Below are 26866 nucleotides of genomic sequence, written 5' to 3' on the forward strand. Positions count from 1 at the left end.
ATTTTTTTTAACATTGCTATGAATTCACATGATTCTTACAAAATCAACTTGTTTCAGATAACCTTGATTATCACTATCTCTTTCCAGATGTCTTTTTATATTTTTATTAATATGTATGAATTTTACATATTAATTAGGTCTGTGTGCTACTTCAATATGTATATATAGTATATACTGATCAAATTCAGCCTCCCTCTATTCATCTTCTCTCCCACCTTCCCACTGCTAGTGATAATTATTCTATATTCAGGTTGACTTTTTTTCAATGTTTCGTGTATGAGAGAGAACATTGTAGTACTTGTCTTTCAGAGTTTGGCTTATTTGACGTAAAACAAGTGTCCTCCATCCCATCCATTTTGCTACAAATGACAAAATTTATTCCTCTTTAAGGCTGAATAATATTCCACATTTTCCTTATCCATTCAGATGTTGATGAACATCTAGGCTGATTCTTATAGCTATTGTAAACAATGCCATAATAAACATGGGTATGCTGTTATCTCTTTAGTATACTGATCTTGTTTCCTTTGGATATATAACCAGAAATGAGATAGCTGGATCTTATGGTAGATCTATTTGTAGTTTTTTGAGGTACTTCCACACTGTTCTCCATGATGGTTATACTAATTTACATTCCCACCTGTAGTGTAGGAGAGTTACTTTTGCTTCATCCTCACCAGAATTTGTTATATTTTGTTTTGTTGATAATAGCAATTCTGGATTATAATATCCATAACTGAGGTGAGATGGAATCTCATTGTGGTTTTGATTTTCCTGGTGGTTAATAATACTGAGCATTTTTTTTCATATATTGGTTGATCATTTGTATTACTTTCTTTTTCATGTTCTGCTTGGTTGATGAAATTCTTCAAATTAAAATCTTGTTTATTCAATGTCAACTTACTGTCATTTTTAAAGCAATCTTATTTGCTGGCATTAACAAAACTTTCTACACTCACTACTAATCTTTTTCCTGTCCTAAGATTTGGGATCAAGAGTCTTGATTCTTTTTGGTGAAAAATAGTATTATTGTTCCCAAATCTGGACTCAAGAGGATCTGTGGCAGACACTATAGCCACCTAGTATCTTTTTCACCTCCTGTGATAGATAATTTTATTTGCCAACTTTACAGGGCCATAGAGTGCCCAAATATTCTTTCAAATGTTACTCTGTGTGAGTCCATGAGGGTTTTTCTGAATGAGATCAGTGCCCAAATCTGTAGGCTGAGTAAAGCAGACTGCCCTGCCTAATGTGGGTGGGCCTCATCTAATTAGTTGAAGACCTGAATGGTTGAACAAAAAGGTTGATCACTAATACACAAGAGAGAACTCATCCTCTCTGACTGCCCTGAGCATGGATGCAGTTCTTTTCTTTTGAACCTAACTGGAATACCAGCTCTTCCTAGGTGTCAAGACATCTGACTTTGGAATTGAAACTGGGTCTCCAGATTGCTAACTGCAGACCTTGTGACTTCTCAGCCTCCATCATTGTGTGAGACCATCTCTTATAAACTTCTTCCTATGTATGTATATATCATATTCATTCCATTTCTTGGCATAACCCTGACTAATGCACCTTCCCCTTTATGAAAACTGCATTTGGGTGACAGTATGCACAACTAGACATACTCACCTTCATGGACTCTTGCAACTGAAGATGGCCCAGCCTCATTTGGTCGAGGCCACATCACCTCTTACATGGATGATTGTAGCAGTCTTCCTTTTTATTTTCTGCCTCAGTCCCCTAATTTCAACTCTTCTCATAGAATTCCAGAGCACTCCCCTCACAAGGCAATTGGGTCATATTGATCTCTGCCCAGGAACTACTGAGAGCTTCCATCTTACAGGGCAAGAGCTCTATCATCAGTGGCTACAAAGCCCTGTGTGAACTGAGTACTGAGCCATCAACCAAGTCTCAAACATCAAAAGAAATTACATACCACTTCTGTTTCCCCTGAGCATCCACTTCCTCATTTCTAGCAGCACAGTAGCCTGTGAAGAAAACCTTTCCATGTCCTGTTGGTTCACCTTCCTGACCTACCTGTCCTCGCACACTCCATCACACATCATGTCCCTGAGCATTCCAGGTCTCGTGTCTCATCCTCACAGCTTGCTGTATCTAAGACTGCCCTCTGTGCTGGCCCTATGAGCTGACACCTCAGTGGAGAGCTCCCCAATGACAGATACTTCATCTTTAATCTCACCCTTGAGAACTTTAGTAAGGGCCCTGAGCAGGGCACACAGCATATGCAAATGAGGAAAATCTCAACTTGGTACTTATTGATTAATATCATTTTATTCCACAGATAATTGCAGGAGGCTACTATTCCAGCCAACTGTTGGGAAGAGCTGTCTACCTCCTAGTGGAACAGGAGATTTTAGGAGGTAGTAAGCGCTCCATCTCAACAGGCATTCAAGTGCAAGCACAAACTGAAACACAGGCTCCTGGGGATCCTGGGAGCAAAGTGGACTGAAAGCAGGTCATGCTGGATGCTTAGTCCACGTCCTGTCCTAGAAGCCATGTTTCTCTGGGTTCTGTCTCTTCCTTCCACACTACAACTGAAGGAGCCAAACAGTGGTACTGCCCTTGCAGAAATCCCAGAAAAGCTTGATCACCATGGTACTCTCATGAAAGAGGGATACCCTCATGCATTTCCACAGGCTCATTTTCTGACACTGAGGGCATAGAGAGGGGGGAGGCTAGAGAAACGTGCCACCCCATTACATGACATCAGCTTTGCAAGATGGATTAGAGGACAGGCTGTTCTCCAGACCAATAAAATGGCTTGATCTTTCCATCTTTGCCCAAGACACCTCCCTCCCCAGTGCTTCTTCTAGAGGATTGATATTTAAAAGTTGTTTTTGGCATTTGCCAACAGACATTTCTTCCAGATGTTACCCAAAGGTTCCAGACCAGTTTCAATGGCCTGGAAGAGCTCAAGCAAGTCATAAGAATTTTAAAAGAGACTAAATTCGTGGTGAGTCTAGCCTGGGTCTTGAACAGGGTTTTATTTGCCCAAGGCAAAAGCCTGTCCTTAATGCTCTGCTGGCCAAAAATATTATTTGTATTTAAAGAAAAATAATCAAATGCTTTTTTGGGTGCTTACACTAATTTTTCCCTTCTGTTTCGACTGAGGACAGTGCAGTCCTGTTTTCAGTTAACCTCAATATCCCCAGCCTTCTGGATTCATTTCAAGTTAAAGAGATAGGACTAATGGCATATTTAGTTTCTTTAAAATTGTTCAATAAACAAACATACATTTTAATATCCAGTGTTCTATTTAGGCTGAGATGTTCAAAATAAATAGAACAGATGTTTTCCCTGCTTCTTAGTACATGCCTTTAAAGAACTATCCCCTCTCCTTTAAAAATACAACATTTATTCCAATTGGATGGGATAGAGATCCTAAGTTGGAAAACAGAGTCTCTTTTCACTTGCCCAAATTCCTACAGAGATGAACAAAGTGGAACCTGGGAATTCTTGGCTGGAAGGAATTTGTTGATGGAGATTAGGACCTAATGTTCTTCTTTCAGTTTTCAAACTTAAATCAAGAAACAGTCTGATCCTGGAAATCACTACCCTGTAGAAAAGGTGGACAAAAAAATTTCCTTGTCACAGCATCTTGGGTGTCACATTCTAAGTATGTGCAAGGTCATGTGCATGCCAAAGAGCTTTGTTTTAGCATGTTTGTGAAGCCATGCATGAGCTCAACTGCATGAGCCTATTTGTGCTGGCTTTATCCCTGGGCTACAAGTATGATTTTGGAAGAGGGTGCTCAGAAATTCTAGAGAGACACAAAGAAGAAAAATTTCAATTGAATGTGTGTGGTTCAATTTCTCTGCTATTCATCTTGCAGCAGGTTGGATATTCCAAAGAATGGTACAACAATATCATCCATCCTACATGCTCTTCTACAGTGTGACTCTGCTACCCTCTCTGAAGAACTGGGGTCCATGTCCCCTCTCTTCAAATCTTATGAGATTACAAAAAAATAGGAAGAAAAAGAAGGCAGCATAGCTTCCTCCACTAGAGCCCTGGACTGACTATCCTATGGCCGCCATCTTGTTAAGAAGCACAGTGGCATGAGAGATCACACTGAAGAGCTGAGTGAAGAAATCACCATAATCCCTCATAGCCATCAAGCCACCCAAATTTCTAAGCTTCGCAGCAGTGGCCATCAATACTTCATGGAACAGAGATAAGCCCTCCTACTGTGCTCTGACTTAATTCCAGACCAGCAGCATCCATGAGCTTAATACAATGATTGTTTCATGCCATCATTTTAGCAATGGTTTGTTACCCAGCAAAGATGACCATAATTCCTTCCTTAATTCATAAAAGGCAGCCATCCCTAAGATGAGAGATGAAACCGGTGTTGAGAATAAATCAGGATCAGGTGTTGAGAATAGATCAAGATCGAGTCCTCCTTCCCCTGGTGTTGAAGATTGAACACCCGAGAGAAACTCCAAGGCAAAAATATTCACTTAAAGCATAGAACAGAGAGAGGAAAAAAGAGAGAAAACTCCACAGAGGAGGGGGTCCAAAGCTGGTGCCCGAGGTAGTGGGGGTGTCCTGCCCCTTTTGTCTTCTCATGCCCCCTTCTCTCACCTGCCTGCGTGACCCAAAAGGTGAAGTGATCCAAGGATGGGAAAGGAGTCCAGAGGTGCTGGCAGGAAGGGAGCCTCCCAGGGGATATTTATTAACCACTCCTTGCAGGGAGAAACAATTCCCTGGAGGTAGGTAACCTTGGCAACAGGTTGGAGGAGGGAGAAGTGCTCTGGAGGTAGTAGCATTTTATTTCCTGTTGGGAGCCTGCACTGAATTGTGGGTTTTGAAACTGTCCTGTGACAAAGGCAATGCCCCTCTGGGAATACTCTTGGTGTGAGGGTGCTGATTGAGATGGCCCAGTTGCATGGTGGCACCCTGTTCAAAAGGAGATTCTGTGCTAGATACAGAGCAATTCAGTTCTTGACTTAGACCTCAGATGCCAGCTCCCAGGGATAGAAAGATTCTGAGCATAGCAAGATAACTACGATATTTCACCAATGCTGTACTGTTCAAGCCTGCCCACTTAATAGAAACTTTGGACAATAGGCTTCCTGGGCATTGTCCAGGAAGCTCCTAGCATTGCAATAGTAAATAACTACAAGAATGTTCCTAGCTCTCTAACTTTCTATTGCAGGAAGAACAATGCCTGTATAGTCTTTAACTTCCTGATTATAATACCCTATATGAAAAACTTGCTGGACCAATTCTGTATCACCATTTCTCTATTAGGATGCAGTGTTCCACCTGACTGCAGCTTTTTATCTCTACCTGTGTGTGTGTTTTCTTTAATTCCCCATCACCCCTCACCGGTTTCTAGGGTTTGGCCATGCAGGTCATGGCAGCTCATGGCCTCTATGGGTAAAGGGACACAGAATAATTTTTATGATTAGATGAGGGGATGCTCCTGAGGATGCGTGTCAGACAAAGAAAGGTAAGGAGCACAGGTATATAGTCAGGTGTAAAATATAGGACTCCAGGATCCAGTTAGTAGATGGTGGTGGCTTTGGTATACCATATTGTATTTTTTAACATAATTTCCTTTGAATCAGCCACCATCTTTGTAACCCAGTCATTCATTATCTACACTGATGGTCCTTCCTGACCCAATCATTCATTACCTGCACTGACTACCCCAGCCTCATTCTGAGCACCACTCTGTACCAGGGCTCATACTGGCTACTATGGCCATGGAGACAAGGTAGTAGTACCTGTCCAATCATAGACAGATAGACAGATACAATACAGAGCTGTGCAGAAGAGTGACCCTAAAAGTTGTAAGAGCATGGGGTAGGGAAGGAGGGTGGGGGAAGTAGGTCAGTGACTACCTGATGGGAAAAATCCCAAGAATCATCTGCAGGAGATGGCATTGAGTTGGTTTTCTGTAGGATTCTGTAGGGGAAAAAAAGTCTATCAGTTTTAGGTGGAGAGCTTAGCCACCATGGGTTGGAGAATGGACTGACACTCCCTCAGCTCTGCTTCCCTGGGGAGAAAGAGCATGGCTGGGTCCCAGGACATCGGGTTGCCAGGCTGAGGAAGTGACACTCAGCAATGGGACTTTGCAGAAGATGAGGGGCAGGGAGAAGAACGTGCCCTGAATCTCTCCCAGGAAGCCTGGGTGTTAGAGCTCACACCTCAGCCCTCTTCCTGAGTCTTTTGGCCATGGCATACTGGAGACCTCTGGCAAGACTCTGGAAAAGAGTCTTACAGCCTTGACTCTCCAACTGGCTGCCTGGCTTTAGTCCAGCTGGCTCTGGGGTCCCACAGAGATGGCTCCCTTTCCTTCTCTGTTGCCATGGTGTGCATACATTTCTCCTATCACATGGGCCTTCCTCATTGGATTTCTTTCCCAAGATAACAGAAAGGCTGATGCCTGGGGCTGCTCAATAAAGCCCTCATGACATTCTCATTCTCAGGAGCCTGCTGGGGCCCAGTTGCCCTCCTCTTCCCCAAGGTACCTTTAGACTGAACCCACTGCCCACTCTCTCAGCCAGCCTCAGGCAAAGTCGACTGTCGGCCTCTCTGATGAGCTGTCAGAGGTAGAGAGGCTCTCCCTGCTTTTCAACAGAAGCCTCAGCCTCCTGCAGGGTCTGCGACTGAGATGAAAGGCATCTGTCTTGAGGCTTTGAACCCGAGGCTAGCTCCAAGAGTTGCAAGTTCCATGGACCTGAGTGCCTGATATGTGGAATTCCACACAAGGGTTGGCTTAACTTTATGGAGAGATGATAAATCAGATCACACATATGGAACATCCTCTCTGTGTTACAAGGGCCCTGGTTCTCTCAGCTGCAAATCCTGGGAAATAACCTCTGAATCTCCATAAGCCTCATGGCCTCTACTAGCACTCTCTAGGGGCACCGAGGCTGACGTGAGACAAATTGTGCAAAAGCACCTGCTAAACTACTTGGCACTGGGCAGAGCTTAATAACTATCCACTGTTACAACTATTGTCCTTATTGCCCAAGATCAACTCCATAAGGAAAATTCTGTCATCCCCACTTCACATGCAGGTAATAGTCCCCCAAGAGAACTTGCCAGGAGCTGGGGGAGAGGAGATGAGGAGTTGTTTAGTAGTTGCATAGTTTCAGTTTGGAATCATGGGAAAGAGCTCATACCACTGAAATGGATGCTAAAAAAATGGGTAAAATGTTAAAAGATATGTTAGATATATTTAATCACAATTAAAAGGAAAGACTACTTCCTAAAGGACAAGGCCCAAAGTCCCAACTTGGCACACAGGACCTATACTGAAGGCATCTGTTTGGGCCTCCAATGTCCCCTGTGGCCTCATCTGTCTGTCTGTCTGTGAGCCCTTGTCTCATGACCATGCCCTTGAACTTCACCCTCTAGCTTCCCCACATTTATCAAACACGATCTCTCCTTCTTTTTCTCACTCAACCTTTTTCTCTGCCTGGATTTTTCCTCAATCCCCCTTTTCCTAACTTCTTCTCATCCTGAATGACTCATGGCAAGGATATCTTTTCTTGCTGACCTCAGGATTTGGACCTGCTATCATGTCACCGGGACATGCTCCTCACCTTGCCCCACAGAGGCTTGCATGGAGAGTGGGACAGGGACAAGGAGGCTAACAGAGAAGGTGTTCTTCTTAAGCAAAGTCCACAGCTGTGGGCCATGATTAGTCATCGGCCTCAGTGGTCACTCGCTTACTATCTCTGAGCCTCTGGTCTGTGACATCCATGGAGTCTGGTGGTCATGACTTCCAGGACAGCAGAGGCAGGGGCCAGGCCATGGGACATGGGGCTTATGAGTGAAGAGAGGTAAGAGGGAGGTGAGATAGAGCCCTGGCCCTTCCCTCCAGGGTTCATCCACTGAAGCGGGATCTGGTGCCCTGCTCAGGCTGGCTGAAGCTGCCATGCTCATGTTTACAGGAAGGCAAGAGGCCCAGAGGCTGGTGATGACAGGCTTTGCTAAGTTGCCAGCCCGGGGTCCATGCCCACAGCATTTCTTCACAGCAGATCTCTTTGGGGCAGTGTAACAGTGATGGGGAGCATATAGAGACCAGTGTACAGGTTTGACTCAGCGCTACCACTGACACTCTGTGTGACCTCCGACAATATGTTTAACCTCTGGGTGCCCATATTTCCTCAACAATAAAATAGAGATGATGATTCCTCCTTCATGCTAGGTTGATCAGGACCAGGTTTATAGAAAATGTTATGTAGATCTTGGCTATTTTAATTATGACCCTATTCCTGGCATCTGCCTAACAGGTCAACAGGGAAAGTTTTAAATTACCATTCTATAGACAGTAAGGCTCGTGTGATTGGTCACTTTGGGGATAAGGTCAGGCCAGTGTCACCTCAAGAAAGCTCTCTAGACTTTTCTGAGATGGAGTCAGCCAAACTGGCTGTGCAGAAGGGCCTGGAGCCTTCGGGCTCCTGGGTGGCTTTTCTTTCCAGCACACAGCAGTGATCCACGATGAGGGGTCTAAGTCTGGGAGTGTTTGGGGGCAGCAGACAGGTCCCTCCCTTCTCTTCTCTATTCTGGCTGACCTGAAAAGTGCTGGGGGAGGTGGGGCTGCTCAGAGCCAGAAAATAAACATATTAACTGAACTTTCCATCTGTCATTTCAGAGAGTCATTTACTGCCTAGCTGTGGTTGGAAAAATTAAGTCCTTGTAATTTACAGTCAACATTTATCGTGGAATCGTATTAGACAGGTTGGCGGCATTTGTAGCCTCTCAGCAGTGTTGCCTACAATCAAAACAACTGTGCCACGGTGCACTGTCAACTACCCTGCCCATGGCATGGCCAATGTCCTGTGCTGGGCACAGGACATTGCAGGCTGCAGGGTGGGTCTGGGTACACTGGGCCATGGCCATGAGTGAGCTGGCCACAGGAGAAGCTGCTAAGAGCAGAGTGCCATTCCCTGGGCCTATCCTCTCTGGTCTAATGCAAAATGAACCTTCTAGTCCATAAGTCTGCTCATGCTGCCATAACAAATATCACAAGCTGGGCAGCTTAAACAACATGCATTTATTTCTCCCCACATCTTGCATCTCAACAGGGTTTTGTCAGCCCACAGCTTCAGGCTAGGCATGGCACTGGTCACTGCACAGGCTTCCAAACCCACTGGAAGATTCCAGAGTCTGCTATGCAGATGACAGGGGACAGTTCAGTTTGAAGACAGAACTGTCCAGGCACCAAACGTCTGATCCAAGGAGGGTCAAGCAGAGGTCTTTGCTAGGGTTGGGAAGTTGTCTTCAGTGATAGAAGCTTTTAACACACAGTCTGCTCTTGCCATCTTTATATAGTAATCTAATCTCAGGGTCTTCCTTAGAGATTTTCCCATTCTACTTCATTTCGGTGTTAAACTTTGGGGGCCTCCTGAGTAAATAATCTAGTTTGAAAACTATCAATAACAAAAAGGATGCTTAAAATCACAATAGGCTGCCCCAGAACAAGGAAGTCTCAGCCCTAGACCTCCAGGCTACATAGTGGATATTTTAGGATCAGCCCAAATTCTTCATTTCAAGATGGGAAAACTGAGACACAGAATACAACCTTGACTTATTCAAGGTCACATACTGACTAGCAGTGGGGTGAGAACTGACATTTAGGTATGAGGAACTCAACACGCTACTTTCCTAGTGGGCCCCATGAACCCTATGATCTTATTCCCCTGTTATCTGCAATAGTGATGGCAACAGATGCCCAGGGACCAGATATGTGGCTCTAGTCCTGGGTTTGTTATGGCCAGGTGGCCTGCTGGCCATGTGGCCATGTTTGACTTCCTTGGCTCAGGGTAGTGAAGGCTGTAGTGACTGTGAATGTTGGAGAATGTGGATATGAGCAGGCAGGGGTTGGGGAGAAGCATCCAGTCAGCTCCAAGCAATCTCTGCGATGGCTCCTCCTGAGCACAGCCAAGCAGGCCACCACCACGTAGATCTGCATCATCATCTCCAGAAGTAAAGAAGTAAATGGCGTGTGGAGCACACCAACAGAACCTGGGAGTTCAGAACACTTGCTCCTCTAAAGGACATCCCTCCATCCTGCATCCACCTTCGTGTACCTAGGGGAAAACTGAACCTTGGCCAGGTTCAGTGATTTGCCCAAGGCTAACCGTGAGCAAAACTGCAGGACTAGAATTCAAGGCCCTGGGTCCAACTCTAGACCAGTCCCTGAGACTCAGAGCTGACTTTCAGGTTCCCCTGGTTATGGGCTTGCTGTCTGAGGACAGAAATCTGGCCACTGACTGGACTCCCAACCCTGTGCAGAAGGGAGGGTGAAGAGGATGCCTTGAGAAATGGCCAAGTGGACAGAGGCCAAGAGTCTGTTTCCAAAAAGGCAGGAGCTCTCTGACATCCTATACATCATCTACCAAGGTCCCACACATATCTGCTATCACTTCCCAGTCCCCTAACTTACTTTCCTCTCCCAGGTGAGAAGAAAATATGAGTGTAGCTTACCTGAGGGTCCAAGGTCTACTGGCCCTCTGTGGGGCACTTCAACCTGATCTGTGGGCTGTTCACTTTCCTGGGCTGACCTGGATCTCCCTCCACTTCCTTCAGAAGCCACACAAGGAAGGGAAAACGGACCCTATGAATTGGAAGTCTGTCTCCTGTCTGTGTTGGTCCTCTATCTTGAGACCTCCTGAAGTGCCCTTGTTCTGATCAAGGACCTTCGGTAAGAAATAACTCTTCTAGGACAATGTGGCTCCTTACAACAACCAAGGACAGCTTAGTGTGCCCTGTTTGGAGGACTATGTATTGAATCTGATGATTATGAGGAAGGAGCACAGATTCTAAATTTGGCCCTGAGATTTTTGCTCCTGGGCTTATATGTTTGCATAATCTATTTCCCAGAATGTAGAGGGAACCCAAAATATGAGGCTATGTCACTCCTGTGATTACTTTGCATTATCTGATAAACGTGACTGTGAAGATATAGGTTCTTAATTTGTTAGCTCTGAGTTAATAAAAAGGGAGTTTATCCAGGGTGGGCCTGATCTCATCAGGTAAACTCTTAAAGGAGAATCAAACAGAAGCTCTCCTTCTGGTCTGGGAAAAAGCAAGCAACCACACTTGCAAAGCAGACCACATGACCATGTATTGTGGGCTCTTTAGCAGCTGAGAGTAACCTCCGATTGACAGTATCCAAGGAAATACTGCTTCTCCATGATGGCCAGTTCACCTCTCCTTTCCAACCCAGAGAGGCCATGTGACTATTTCTATCTAAGGGGTCTGAGGACAAGGGATGTGAGTTACTTCTTGGATTTGTGAGTGAGAGTCCTTCCATATCCCCTGCACTTCTTCAATCTGCAAGGGAACCCAAACACTCCAAGTCCAGCAGATTGCATTCTGGTGAGGACAGTAAAGAACAGAGTCCCTGGATGCTTGACCCACTGCGGACATGTAACCTGAGAGAGGAATACACCGGTGCAGTTGGAAGCCACTGAAATTGAATAATCAGTTGCTACTGCCACACAGCCTAGCCCATTCTAACTAATGGAGCCTATCAGGGTTACTTGGTATAAGCATCTGTTCCAGCCACCCAGGATTTAAATGACAAGCACACTGACACAACACATGCAGCAATGCTACCTGATAGAGAATCTTCTGGGCTGAGGGTGTTTGTGAGAGCTGGGCTTTCTGGCTACCAGAGGATTATCTAACGCTATGGCAATTTGAAGATACTAAAATGTATTCTTTTCTTGTACACAGTCACCCCTCTGAATCCATAGGTTCTAAATCCACAGATTCAACCAACCTTGAATTAAAAATATTTTTAAAGTTGTGTCTGTTCTGAACAGGTACAGACTTTTCCCTGACATTATTCCCTAAATGATACAGTGTAACAACTATTTTTGTAGCATTTACATTGCACTAGGTATTATAAGTAATCAAGAGATGATTTAAAGCATATGAGAGGATTGTGTAGGTTATATGCAAATACTACCACTTTTTATGAGAAGTAATCACCAAGGACTTTAGAATCTATATGGGGGTCCTAGAACTAATCTCCCAGGGATACTTGAGGGATGACTATAAATTCATACACTAAATGCTATACTGTTCCCCCACATTTTCATTCAGTTTAAATACTCTCCATGTTATGGAATTTGTAAGCATCACTTTTAATGGTTGAATAAATACTTCAGAGTGGATTATGAAAGAATGTACTTAATCCTTATTCCCTATGGTGGGACCATTAGATTGTTTGCAATTTTGCGCTAAAATAAGTACCACTGCAATAAACATCTTTGTGCACAAAGCTTGTTTTCTGTTTAATATTATTTACCTTGGCTGGGGTCCCAGAAATGGAATACCTGGGCAGAAATGTCATGAAACTTTGCCTTTTTCAAACACAGATTTTAAAAGTGAAGCATTCATCCACACTGATGCCACAGGATGACCAGTCCAAGAAAAAGAATGTGCCTTTTTCATAAAGAAGAAGTGGAGTCAGGCCTTGGCCACCTTCCTGGCAGCTGGTTATCACTCTCCAGGACCACAGTGGGGTAAGCCAAGCCCCACTGGGCTAAGCCCACCTGGGGGGTCTAACCAAGGACTGAGTTTCAACAACTGCAGCTCAGGAATCTCTGTCTCTAGCCCAACTCTCAAAATTCCTGAGGGCTTGCCACTATCCCCCCAAATACCTCAATCAAGTTTTCAGGCCCCTAGAGAGACTCCTATGGTCTGGTATAGCCCTCATCTTTCACCTTGTGGATCAATACCTTATTCTCTTCTGTTTCTGACATAGCCCTCTGCAGTCCCTTTCCAGGGCTCTGGCCTTATCCATTGCTTCTCTTTCTCTCTCTCTCTCTCTCTCTCTCTCTCTCTCTCTCTCTCTCTCTCGACGTGCTTACAATTCACTGGAGTCTCACAGCTGGAAATTGGAGGGACACTGTCACCCACCCACATAAACCCATCCATCCAACCCACCTCAGTTGAACTACATACTAGTATCCCTGGGGCCCAGCTTTTCTCTGCTACCTCTTTCAAACCTTTCTTCTAATCCATGGACTGTTTTGCATGCTTGGGAACCTGAGTGTTATCTGCATTCACAATCAATTCTTCCCTCTGTCCCCATGTCCAATCTGTACCCCAGGAGAGCCTTTCTCTTCTTGGGGTGGGAAGAATAATGACTCCCTCCTTAACCAAACTTTAAATAGGCTTCTCTGTGCCCTCTGTTCAACTCTACCTTGTCCTTGGCCCCATTCTTGGCATGTCCAACCCAATTTACAGCAAAGACCCCTACTAAATGAGTTTATTGAGAACCCACTCACTCCTGTATAATATCTGCCATGGTTTGAATGAGGTTTCTTCCTACCATAATGCATAGTGAAATTTAATTGGCATTGTAAAGGTATTAAAAGGTGGTTTGGATCATGGGAACTCTGCCCCTTTGAAAGAACTAATGCAGTTTCCCTAAGAGTGGCTTCTTTTTGCAAGATTAGGATGTTACAAAGCAGCTGACTCTCTCATCCCCTCCTCTTTTCACCCACTTGTCCTTCTGTTTTCTGCCATGCATGAAGCAGCATGAGTCAAGCAGATGAAACTGCCTGATTTTGAATTTCCAGCCTCTACAACTGTAAACTAAATATATATATTGCAGTCTCACCCAGACCAGCAGAGGTAGCAACCAACCAGAGCAGTGCAATCTGCACCCTCTCCAGCCCATCCACTGGTGAGTTATGTCCTCCTTCTTCCTCCAACCATTTGTATGGGGGCTCCCCTCACCTTCCCACCTGCCCCTATTGTTCCTTCCCAAGCTTCTCATCCTTCCCCTTCCCTCCTGCTTACCTTTTCCCTTCAGTCACCTTAGACCAGCAGTTTCTGGCTTTTACCTCTACCAATTGCCAAAGTCTTGACCACTCAAAGTCCAGCTCCCTATAATACTGCTCAATATGGGACACTGGTGTCCTTGAAGGTGGATCAAATGTCACTGTTGCCATTTGGCTACTTATGTACGAAAAGGAAGTTGGAAATATTATCTGAAAGAAAGGAGAATCAGTTAAAAACACGTGTAAGGAGTGGGATAAAATCTTAGAGTAGTTTTGCTTTGTGATTCTCTAATTGCTCGAGATGTTGAACACTTTCTCATGTATTAGTTGATCAATTGTGTTTCTTCTTCTGTGAAGTGTCTGTTCAGTTCCTTGCCCATTGATTGATTGGGTTATTTGTTTTTTTGGTGTTAGCGTTTTTTGGGTTAGACATGTAGAACAATGATACAGAATAGAGGACACAGAGACAAAGCCACATAAATATGGTTATGTCATACTAGACAAAGGTACCAAAAATATTCACTGGAGAAAAGATATTCTATTCAATAAATGGTACTGGCAAAATTGGAAATCCATATGTAGCAAAAATCTCTCTCATCCTGCACAAAAATCAACTCAAAGTGGGTCAAAGACTTAGGTAGAACAGAGACTCTGCGCCTAGTAGAAGAAAAAATAGGCCCACATCTTCACCACATCAGCCTAGGATCTGACTTCCTTAACATGACTTCTAAAGCACAAGAAGTAAAATCAATAACTAATAAATGAGATTGATTCAAATTAAAAAGCTTTTTCTCAGCAAAGGAAACAATAAAATGAGGATAGAGCCTACAGATTGGGAGAAAATCTTTACCCATCCAGCTCCAATAAAGCATTAATCTCTAGGCTATATAAAGAATGGAAAAAAACCTTACACACACAAAAAAACTAATATCTCATTCCTGTCAGAATGGCAATCATCAAAAATACAGCCAACAATAAATGTTGACGAGAATGTGGTGAAAAAGACACACTCATACATTGCTGGTGGGACTGCAAATTGGTGCAACCACAATGGAAAGCAGTATGGAGATTCCTTATAAAATTGGGAATGAAACCACCAATTTGACCCAGCTATCCCACTCCTTGGTTTATACCCAAAAGATTTAAAATCAGCATACTATAGTGATATAGCCACATTGATTTTTATACCAGCTCAATTCACAATAGCTACACTATGGAACCAACCTAGGTGTCCCTCAATAGATGAATGAATAAAGAAAATGTGAGATATATATATATATATATATATATATATATATATATATATATATATATATATATATATATATTTTCAATGTAACACTACTCAGCTTTGAAGAAGAATGAAATTATGGGCATTTGTCAGTAAATGGTTGGAGTTGGAGAATATCATGCTAAGGAAAATAAGCCAATCCCACAAAACCAAAGGCCAAATGTTTTCTCTAATATGCAGATGCTAATTCACAATAAGGCAGAGGGCACTAAAGAAGAATAGTGTTATCTTAGATTAGGTAGAGAGAAGTGATGGGAAGGTAGGGGAAGGAAAGATATGGGGATAGGAAACATGGGGCTAGGAAAGATAGTAGAATGAAACAGACATTATTACTGTATGTATATATGTGACTGCTTGACCAATATAATTCTGTAACATGTACACTCAGAAAAATGAGAAATTATTTCCCATCTATGTATGATATATCAAAGTGCATATGATATATCAAATGCATTCTACTGTCATGTATAACTAATTAAAACAATTTTTAAAAAAACATGTGTAAGGAGAATGGTACATGTATAAACATCTCAGAAGGAAATCATCCTGAGAAATTTATCACTGTGGCTGGACCCACTAGTACCATCTTCAAAGCCTTTGCTATGATCATTGACTAACTGGAAGAGGACATCAGCAGTTCTATGACCAATAGCACAGCTGCCAGTAGACTTGCCCCATCACCCTAAGGCTGGTGGTCCCTGCTACTCAGTGTAGGTCTCTTATTGTAAAAGGTAGTTGCAAGATCAAAGAGAGACAGAGTATAGGAGCTCAAGTCCAGCTGGCAGGACATATGCCCTCCAATTTAACTGAGCAAACATCATTGTTGCTGGCATTCCACAATACATGAATGAATATGTCAAATGGATTTGTGTGATCATGTTGGTGTCCTTCTCTGAAGGGTATGACCATCTCATACTGGCCCAAGCCATCAAGTTTTTCAATCATTTCTGCAGATGAGCAGGCATCCACAGTGTGAGCTTTCCCCACATCTCCAGGACCATGTGTCTCAATCCTGACCTAGAGGGACCACCCATAGCGGCCTATATCATTCAAGGACAGTATGCCATTCCATCGCCAGACTTGACCAAATGGCACCATTTGGCAATACAACAGTCTCATTTTCCTATGATGCACGGCAACACTGGATTCAGTGCAGGTTTGGATGGATGCATCTGCTCAGACTACTTCTCATGAACTAACCATTCCAAACAATTTGATTGGCTACATTATCAGGCATCAAAGCAGCAGAATCAATGAGATCTGTCAGATGTCTGGGGCACAGATCAAAACTGCAAACCAGTGGAAGGATCTATTGATAGGAGGTCATCATCACTAGATCTGCTGCACATTAACCTGGCATAAGATTAAATCAATATCAGACTAGAACCATGCAGACCCATCCATAATCCCTTTCTGCCATTCACCACCACCCATCATCCACCTGTGTAGCTTCTGAACAGTTAACGATTCCAAGTTTTAAAAAGCTTGTAAATTTTCAGTTTCTACTTACTTTATCATTTACTTGTGATTTTTTAAATTAAAGGATTTTAATTCCTTTCTCTGTTCGGTTGTTAATGCTGAGATCCGTATTTAGTTCTAAAAGCTTTTCCCTTGCTTTGTTTGCTCATGAATTTTTCTGTTTGTCATGGAAATGGGAGAGTGGAATATTAATACATTTCAGTTTAGTTCTGTAATGTCAGGAACTTTTCAAAAATATTTAAAAATGAACTGGAGCTTTTCCTTTGTGAATAAAAACAAAACAATAGAAAACAAATATACAAATTACCCACTCTCTGTTTTTCTGATATGGTAATAGAAAACCTGCTAAGACAACATGCAGTCAAACTCCTATTTCTCCATTCTTGATACCTAACTGTGCTCCTCTTAGTAGATTTCCACGCTCTCTCTCACCATGCCCTCTGTTATGAAATTCCACTCACCCTAGTGTATTTGGAATTGAGTTCAATCTCTTGCAAAAATCTATTGCAATAATCTTTTTAAAAAGTCTTTTTTTAACAAATGTCAGCTCTTTTTAACAAATGTCAGAATAATTTCCTTTGACAGGGGACATTCCTTCCATCTGGGATACTACTGTGGAAGAAGTTAGCAGGTGAGATAAATTTAGTCCCAGGAAATGGCTATCAGGTTGCCTTAATCCCACTAACTTAGTCTCTTCCATAAAGACACCATCCATGGTGCAGACCCACACTGGATGGTTCTTTATGCCTGTTGCTTGGGTGTGCCCCAATTCTGCCACTTTCACACACACACATACCATCGATAGGTTAGGAGGTGACCCCTGGAAACTTTAGGGTCACACATGCCATCTCTGCTGTGGAATTTCTGTGCTGTGCATCCCCTACACTTGAAGACTGAAATGCCCCAATGAAGTGAAGTTCTGTGCACCTTCCCTTGAGAGCTGAAAAACCCAAACCCCACTTATTTGGCATCCCAGCCTCACCTTCGCCTCACAGTAATTCTACAGCAAAAGTTGGAGGCAACCACTGCCCAGAGTCTCCTAACCAGGGAACCCCACCACGGGGACCTGCTCCTTCCTCACCTCCTTCATGAAGCCCTTCCTTGGTCCTGAGAAGACCCTTGTCTCACTTCCCTGAGTTTTTATTCCTCCTTTGTGTCCCTGGAACCCAGTGACACTGTGACTAAGGTTGTTGGTAGAGGTTGATGCCTAGTAAGCTTGAGCTGAGGTGTGGAGACCCTTTTCTCTTCCTGGTTGCTCCCAAAGCACTTGACAATGATAGGTGTCCAGAAAATGTGCATTTAGAAGATGGCCACTGAGGAGAGAGGTCATACATGTGCTTCTCCTGCCACATGCCACCATCCTTCCTCAGCCTAAAGACTCTGACAGTCAGGGGTCTCTGAAGATGTCATCTTTGGCCATGTGGTGCACACCACCTCATCTGGATGAAGAAGACCCAGCAAATCCATGTCTCTAAGAACAGCTTCTAGAAATATCTGTCTTCCTGAAGCCTAACAGACAAGGCTGTGAGGCCACCTGCAACAGGTGAGTGTGGCTGCTGTTCCTGAGGATGTAAGCATCCTCATCACCAGCTGCCTATGAGGGCAGAGGAGGCATACGAAGATGTGAGTTGGTGGTCAAACCAGGTATTCCTGCAGTCCACACTACATTGAGGAGGAGAAGACCCAGAGTCTGCTGTGAACATAGGTGCCAGTGAACCATCCCTTCCCTTAAGCATGGTGAGGGAATCTGCAGCACAGAGAGGCTGAATAACTGCTCCAAAGTCACACATCGGCCCTTGAGATAGGATTATACTCTAGGTCCATCTTACCACAGAGGCCATGAGGCCAAGATGTCCTACTATGTGTGTATAGAAGAAAAAGAGAAAAGGAAGAAGAGAAAGGAGAAGGGAAGGAGAGAGTCAGCAAACAAAGTAGACAGACAAAGATAGAGATGGACGGATGCCCTTGAGTTCTCAAAGCTCTGAAACACTGCCAGTTGAGGGGAACTTTCCAACTGTTTTGCACATTCTTGTACTGTACCTTTACATTCACTGGACGATGGACAATTGAGTGACCTTTCATTTCTCTGTGGTCTCTTGTCAAGCAATTTTTAGGGCATGGTTCAACCTAAACACCTTCTTCCTTCTCTGGGGTTTCATCTGCCTAGGGGCCTGTCCCCTCCTTGCCTTCAGAGCACCAATAGTCACACATATCTGTCAGAAAAGATGCTCTATTCACTTAAAGGCACTGTCTGCCCATGATTGCATTTAGTCTGCACAACAACCTCAGACATTGGTATGCCCATCGCAAAAGTAATCAGGGAAGTGAGTATTATTGCCTGAGTGCAAATGGCCCCCAACTTATAATAGTTGGACCATCTTTTTTATTTACCTTACAGTGATGTGAAAACATACCCATTCTGTCTTTCACTTTCAGTACACTGTTTAAAAAATTACAGAAGATGTTCAACACTTTATTATAAAATAAGCCAGCATAAGTATTCTGAGCACACAGAAGATAGTCTAGGCTAAGTGATGATATTTGGTAGGTTTTATACATACATATGTGTGTGTGTGTGTGTGTGTATAATGCATTTTGATATTTTCAACTTGCTATGGATTTACCAAAATGAACCCATTCTAAGTTGAGGAGCATTTTATCTACTTGGGAGGCTGGGATTCACACATTGGGTAAATAGGGAATCTACAGTGCAGAGAGGCTGAATAACTGCTCCAAGGTCACACTTTGGCCCCTGAGATAGGATTCTATTCTGGGTCCATACAACCACAGAGTTTTTGATCGTTAGCCACAAGGTTAATCAACACAAGATACAAGGTAAGAGTTCTCATCACATGGGAAATGGCTGCTTTGACCATACTGACCACTGTTACTCTATTTGGGGAGATGTGTATATGGAGAGGCTTACAATTGCTCATAACACAGAACTGACAACCAATTGCATTGTACATTGAAGAAAAAGACTAAAATACCCAGCATACACCACATACCTACTGGAAAGAATCCTGACCATCCCAAGGGCTGATGAGAATGGCAAACAACCAGAACTCTCATGCAATGCTGATAGGAAGGCAAAATGGCATAGGAGTCCGGAAAGCAGTGTGAAAGTTAATTGTGAAATTAGAGATATGCTTGTCACATGACCCAGCACTCCCTTTTCTACATATGTACCCAAGAGAAATCAAAACACGACTCTGTGCAAAATGTAGGTAATTTATTCACAATTCCCCAAACCTGGAATCAACCCAAATGTCCATCAATAAGTAAGTGGACAAACAAGTTGTGGTACATCCATACAGAAGAATGTTACTCATCAATAAAAAGGAAGAACTACCGATTCATATATCAATGTGGCTGAATATGGAACATATTCTGCTAAGTAAAATAAATCAGTCGCAAAAGCTACATACTGTAATGAGACATTTATGAGACATTTTGGAACAATGTATTCTACAGGGACAGAGAGATTCAGGGAAGGGGTACAGGTTTGATGACAGAAGGGCATGAGGAATTGTTAAGGAACATTCTGTATAGAAAGAGGTGATGAAATGTGAATCCAACCATATTAAATGAAAATATTATACATCTTGATTATGGTGAGGGTTACATAACTGTATCCATTTGTCAAAATTCACAGAGGAGTATACCTCAAAGGGATAGAAGTTATTTGTACATAAATTATGCCTCAGTAAATATGACTTAAAAAATTTACCTAGCTCAGTAGATACTCTTCCTCTGAGAATGGAAAGAGCTCAAACATCACCTTTCACATGCTATTTAAATGCACAAACCTCAGTTATGACAAGGATTACTTTACTTATCATTTTTATTTGTATTTTTTTTAATTTGAGATCCTGTGTTTTTTTTTTTATTTTTATTTTGAGATGACTCTTGCTAAGTGGTCCAGGCTGGCCTCCAACTTGGGATCCTCCTGCCTCAGCTTCTCACATCACTGGGATTACAGTGGGATTAAAAACACCAATAAATGTTGCTTTTAGTTACCTCATTGGAGGTGTGAGGAAAGGGGGATTCCACAGGAAAAGAAAGGGTATAAAGGAGGCAGGAAGAAGATTGGTGCCAGTGAGGAGTCAAGGTGCGGCATGGTTCACACCATGGATGCCCTGGGGGTGGGCATGACCCATATGGGAGAAACAGCACCCAGGCAGAAGCTTAGATGGGGCTGAACAAGGGGAGTCCCTGGACAGACTGGGAGGAGGTCAGTCCTTGAGGTCCTGGCCTGGGAGCAGGCTCTGGCACAGATGGGTTTATGTCTCCTACTCAGGGAGAAAAGGTAGGAGTGCCCCATGGACACAGTTCCCAGACGGGCTCTCACCACTCAAGATCTGGCTTGCCCTCCCCCACTGACTGTGATGGTGAGAATGGACATACAGAAAGGATAAGAGTACCCTGCTAGTCACTCTGGGACAAAGCACGTTTTCAGGGCTGCACAGACCTGAAACCTGAAGCTTTTGGTCCTGGATGTACCCCAACTTGATCCTGTGCAGAACTTCTCACAGCCCTCAAGAAGTGACCCTACTCATTCAGGAGAAAGCCCCTGGAAAGTCTCTACTCCTTGGAGAAAGGGAGAGGCCTTAGGGGAAATCACACCACCAGCCACAGAGGATCTAACAGCCCCAGAAGGGGTGCAGAGTGGGGTAATGAACTCCATTTCAGTTTTGTAGGCTTGTTCCCTGTAGCAGCCTATATGGTGGAGCTCAGGGAGACCTCCCTAGTTAAGTTCTGATGGCTTTTGCCCTAGGTATTTCCCACCCTGCACTAGGCACCAAGCAGGGAGCTTGAAGAGGAATAAAAGGGACCCATGCTCATAGGCTTATACCCATTCATAAGAGATAAAATGTGTCCCAGAAAGATCTGTCTGCCTGGAGCCTATCCCCTGAAGGGCGACTTGGCCACCCTGTTGAGGGCTAATGCACCACAGTTAAGGTTAGAAGACAACCATCCCGCAAGTGCCTGGGGCACATTCCACATTCTTTCTTATTGTAGTTGGTCTCTGCACCTGTGCCTTGAGAGACTAGGGCTAAGCTCTTCACTTTAGAGGGGTCATCTTAAAAAGTTTCCTTTCCTTGGCACCAGAATCATGATGGGACTGCCTCCACCTTAGTCACTGCTTTAGAAACCCTTGTGTCACTTCTCTGTGGCTTCACCTCCTCACCCTTACTGCTCTATACAATGCCTGTTCCCTCCAGCCACAGAGCTGGAATTGGTACCCAGGTTTGGCCCTGGCTTCGTGACTCCTTGGAGAAGCTTCCTTTTGTGATCTTTGTCCTCAGTGGAGCATCCCGCATCCTGGTTGGATTTCGTAATTGAGAAATGCAAGATCTTATTTTGGCTACAGAGCCCCAAGAAAGTCAGACAATCCTGAGAAATACCACAGGGGACAGACTAGAACTTCTACCACCCCAGAGCCATTCTTAGGCAAAACCCAAGGCCAACTATGAAGTCCCAGAATCCTATAGTCTTGGCTGTCTATTTGCTAAATGTGGCTGAGCTCTTTGGAACTGCAGGCAGGTGGGAAAGGGATGCACACAAATACTTGCAGCTAGGTTCTATTGCTGTAGTGTGTCCCGGATCTCCAGGAATCTGGGATAAATATGTGAGGAGTCAGGGCAGGGAACAGCTGCTGCTGTCAACTCTTCCTCATGTGGGTGGCATGTGGCTGGTTGAAAGCAGGGGAGGCCCAGCAGGTGCCAGGTCCCCAGGGTGACTTCTCTGCAACTAGATTCTGACTATGCCAGAGTCTTATGGTCAGAGTCCCCTTGTGGGAAATGGGGCATGGCTGCCCAGCTCTGTAGCTTTGGGTCTACTCTCAAGGATGGACACCAGGAGGCCAGATGTACACCCACATGGCAGCCTGGCAAAGTGTGAGGGAGGACACTCTCCTTCCTGTGTTAAGTGTCTCCTCGTGGGGGCAAACCTCAAAGCAGGCCTCTTTAAATGCTGGCCCCATCCACAACCCCACACAGCTATTAGGAAAGGCAGGGGGCTGGCCAAACTCTAGGCACTTTCCTGCTTGAGACAATGCAGATGAGCTGACCTTTTGCTGAGTCAGGATCTTACTACAGACTGACTATGATGGTTCAACTTAAGATTTTTTGTGTTTATGAAGGTGCAAAAGTGCATCTATATGACCATCCTGGCTTTTCACTTTCAGTACAATATTCAATAAGTTACACAAAATATTCACACTCTATTATATAAAGATAGGCTTGTATTGGATGATTTTGCCTAACTGTAGGCTAATGTGACTATTCTGAACACATTTAAGGTAGGCTAGGGTAGCTAAGACATTTGGTAGGTTGGGTGTGTTAAGTGCATTTTCAACTTATGATTGTTTGATTTATGATGAACACATCAGAACATAACCCATTGGAAGTCAAGGAGCATCTGTGCTTGAGTCCAAATCTGTCTGGCCCAGGATATCTGAGACTCAATTCCCTGGCACTTGCCGTCCTGTCAGTGTTTTCCTACCCTCAACTACCCGGAGCCAATATTCAACTTTCCCTAATTTACTTAATATGTTCTGTAAATCGATTCACTCATATTCCCTATATAAACAAAATTGAAAGGAAACTTTATGCCACAAGTATAAATAGGAAACCATTAATACTTGCCATAAGTAGAAAGGAACTATATTTAAAAATACAATGAAAATAAAGCAAGTTTATTAAATTCTGGCAAGACACTGCTTTGCCAAGTTTCTCAGACTAAAAACTGTTCTCTCTTTGTTAAAAAGAGAAATTATCATGTGTTGGAGCAATTTTACAGACATGCTTTATGGTTCTAAAGAGGACTACAAAGAGAAGCACATTCACATTGCAAAGTCCAGTGTTATTTTATTCACTCATTCATTAAACACTTACTGGGTGCTTGAGCTGAGGGGAAAGTTCTTGTGATTTAAAATACAGGAATATATATAAATTTATGCTGGTTCTTTTCTGGTATTGCTTATACCCTGGCAGGGAAGACAGATAAAAAGCAAGAAAATAAATGAAAATTGATTTTAAATTATAAAAAGGAAGTAAAGCAAAGAAAGAAAATAGAGAGTACAGTGTATTTTAGGGGCATTTTCTGTGGGGTGGGTGGGGTGGGGTGGATCAGTTATGTTGTAGCCATACTGAGTTTGAGATTCTAGATGGATAGACAGATGTTGATTTGAACTAGGTCAGTGTGGACAGGTTAGGACTGAGAAGATCACTTTAGGGCAAGTAATGGTATAGACGGAGCTTGAGTTCACGGCCTGCAAATAATTACCTAGGAGGCAAGTGTAAATAGAGAAGTGGTGTCTGATGATGGAGCCCTTGATGGCCCCCACACCCCTGGGTCAAGAGGAAGAGGAGGTGCAGGCGGGAGTGATGAAGGAAGGAGGACCCCTGAGGTCCTCAGTGGTTCTGTGGAAACTCAGTGAGGGGAGAGTGTTTACAAAGAATGGAGTGATCAGCTGAAAAATATTGCCAAAATGTCAACAGAGGGGGATAAAGAATTGAATTGAACCCTGGCTTTGACAAGATGGCAGCCATTAGAGCAGTTTTAGTGAAGCAGTGGGTTAATTGGAATAGGTTAAAGAGAGGAAAAGGAGTGAGAACGGGGAGGCAGGGAGCATAGACTAAAGGAATTGTGCTGATCTTTAAGAACTTGTCTGCACAGCTGCACCTGAAACCTCTCGTGGATTGGACCACATAGCCTACAATTCATCTGGAAACCCCAGACTAGTGCAAACCCCTTCCTTATGCCTGAAAGCAGTAACACCCCCAGGAGGGTGCCCTCTAAGTTCATTTCCCCCCAAGAGTCTTTCCTCTTGGGTGCTGGGGGCCTGTGGCCCACACACAACACAGACGTGTGTAGCCAAAGGTAGGCTCGTGCCAGGCTGCACAGTCACACACAACCAGAGCCCTTATTCCAAAACACAGCAAGGCGCCGGGGCAAGTCATGCTCCGGCACAGATATTTATTGATCTTGATTCACACGATCCAAGAAAAGCTTGGCCACAGAGCCTACGGTTCAATCACAAGGATGTGGGGGTTGGGCACGGGCGAGAGAGAAGGAAATGGAATTTGAAGAAATCTGTCCTTAAGAAAATAACTCTTTGTAAACCTGATTTCTGTGAGCCCAGTGCATGCAATAGTGAAATGCTCTGTTACTCTGCAGAGGTGGCAGTGAATAGGGGCTCTGTTAGCAGCTGCTGGGGCCTCCACAAGCAAAACATGCCAGGGAGAGTGGAGGGCAGCCTTCCTGAATTCAGTTGTGAGCAGAACCTGCAAGGAAGTGGGTCTTCCTCCTCCAGTCCTCTGCCTGCAGTGTGGGAGACAGAAAAGTCCTCACATTGACATGCATTTTAATATTGCACCAATAGAGCAATTAATATGCACCAAGACCAGATCTGTCTTTTCTCCCTAGGCTATTTCAGCAGGCTGCCAGCACTCCAGGCTCAGCATCATTCACCTTTTCTTTTGTATATGTGACCACAGATACTAAGACAGACCCACAATAACCACCAGGAGAAAAGTGGGGACAGTTTGACTTATTTGTGGAAAGAAAAACATGGAAATAACTGCAGAGAGTCTAGAAGGTGCCAGGTACCTGGTGTTTGTGTTCCTCCATAATCAGTGCTGACACCCTGTTTTGCAGACAGGAAATGAAGGCTTAAGGAGGGAGATGGCTTGCCCAAGACTACTGTGTGACTGAGAGACACTCTCCCTCTGATACAAAATTTCTGATATTTTCCAAATTGTCTAGCTTCTTGGCAGCCTATAGAGATTTCTGTTCTTAACTCTAGGTTTTTTATAATAATAAAATGTAACATTATAGACACTGTTGTTCAGAGATTGTATCTCAGTTCCCCAGAGCTGGCCTGTTTTGGGGGGTGGCAGTGACGTGGTTCCAGCCATTGGTGGTGGTGACAGGTATTTCTGTTACTTCCCCCCACCGCATCTCCACCAGTTTCTATTTCCTCCCACAAGTGGCCCCTCACTCCTGCACCTGCTTAGCTCCCATGAGCTTTGGCTTTGTTGCCCCTGCCATTTCCACGTTGATTTTCTCATGCAATTCTTTCCATACCCTCTTATCCACATAAACAGCTGATACCCAGAGAGTGTCAACTACTTGATTCAGGCCACAGAGCTAAGACTAACCTAGGTCTCAGGTCCTAAGATTCCCAAATAGAAGCTCCTTCCCTGTCTGCACATGCCCACTGCACATGTTAAGACACCCACCTGACTCCTTTCACATGGACTGAGGTCTAACAGCCAAATGGGAAAATGAAACTCCCTGAGAGTGTGGCCAGCAACCTCAGCCAGCCAGCTCACAGAGCGATAGAACACCACTTTCCTGCCAGTGGTACTCCGTTCGTCATCCCCCTTACACAATGTCAGCCTTTACTAAATACCTTGTGTGCTTTCTTGTATCTTCCCTGTCACTTGAGAGGTTGATATTTTACCCATTTTTACAGAAGGAGAAACAGGTACAGGGAATTTTCCAAGGGCACATTCAGGAGACAAACCCAGATTTGTCTGGCTCTCAAGACCACCAGTCTTATATGGTACCCAGAAGCCACCCTGAAAGCCCAGTGCCCTGGGTGAAAAGGGCAGCTGTTCCTAGCACCTTGCATTTTTCCTTGTTCTTGAGTGTGTTTCCTTCTGTACACAAACACACACGTGCCTATTACAACACCAAATGCAATATCTAGACGCATCCTAGCAGCACATTTCATATTCTAAACAATATGTATAGGAAGGGTGGGAGCTACACTATGTACATCCTGCTGGTAGCCTAATTGTTCCCTCCCTCTATCTGTTCCTAGGGCTTGATTCTCCAGAAAGACCATGTTTCCTTCTATTTTCCCTGGCTACTAACACTAAGTTGGAAGGGGCTGGATTTACATCCTCAAACATGACCCTCAACAGTTGTGGATATTATATGTTGACAGTTTGGGGGCTGATTCCACCTGTTAGTATCAGGGGTCATTGCACCTCTCACTCCCTGCTCCGAACCTCTTGCAACACCTCAAAACCAGAAGGGAAAGTCATCAGTACTCTGCTCAAAGCTTCATCTCACCACCCCCGAAGACCATGACAGATGAGCCCTTCTAGGTGGTGTTAGATTCTGTCCTAGCTAAACTCCAAGGGGAGCTGAAATGAATGAGCATGAAATATGCAGAGGCTGGAGCTGAGAAGGCTTCACCTAGTCCAATGAAAGCCTCTTTTCTGAAGCTCTGAATCTGGGCAGAGAAGACAGCACTTTCTCTTAGCCTGAGCTTTCATTTGAGCCTTCTGGC

At 44.0% G+C, this 26866-nt stretch overlaps 1 pseudogene; it reads left to right on the forward strand.

Annotated features, from left to right (window-relative positions):
- Nucleotides 1-15522: 15522 nt before the first annotated feature.
- Nucleotides 15523-16414, forward strand: LOC124094147 (poly(rC)-binding protein 2-like; annotated as a pseudogene).
- Nucleotides 16415-26866: the final 10452 nt, after the last annotated feature.

This window comes from Marmota monax, unplaced genomic scaffold, assembly GCF_021218885.2.
Source record: "Marmota monax isolate L192 unplaced genomic scaffold, Marmota_monax_Labrador192_F-V1.1 WCK01_AAM20220418_F8-fsc00207, whole genome shotgun sequence".
NCBI lineage: Eukaryota > Metazoa > Chordata > Mammalia > Rodentia > Sciuridae > Marmota > Marmota monax.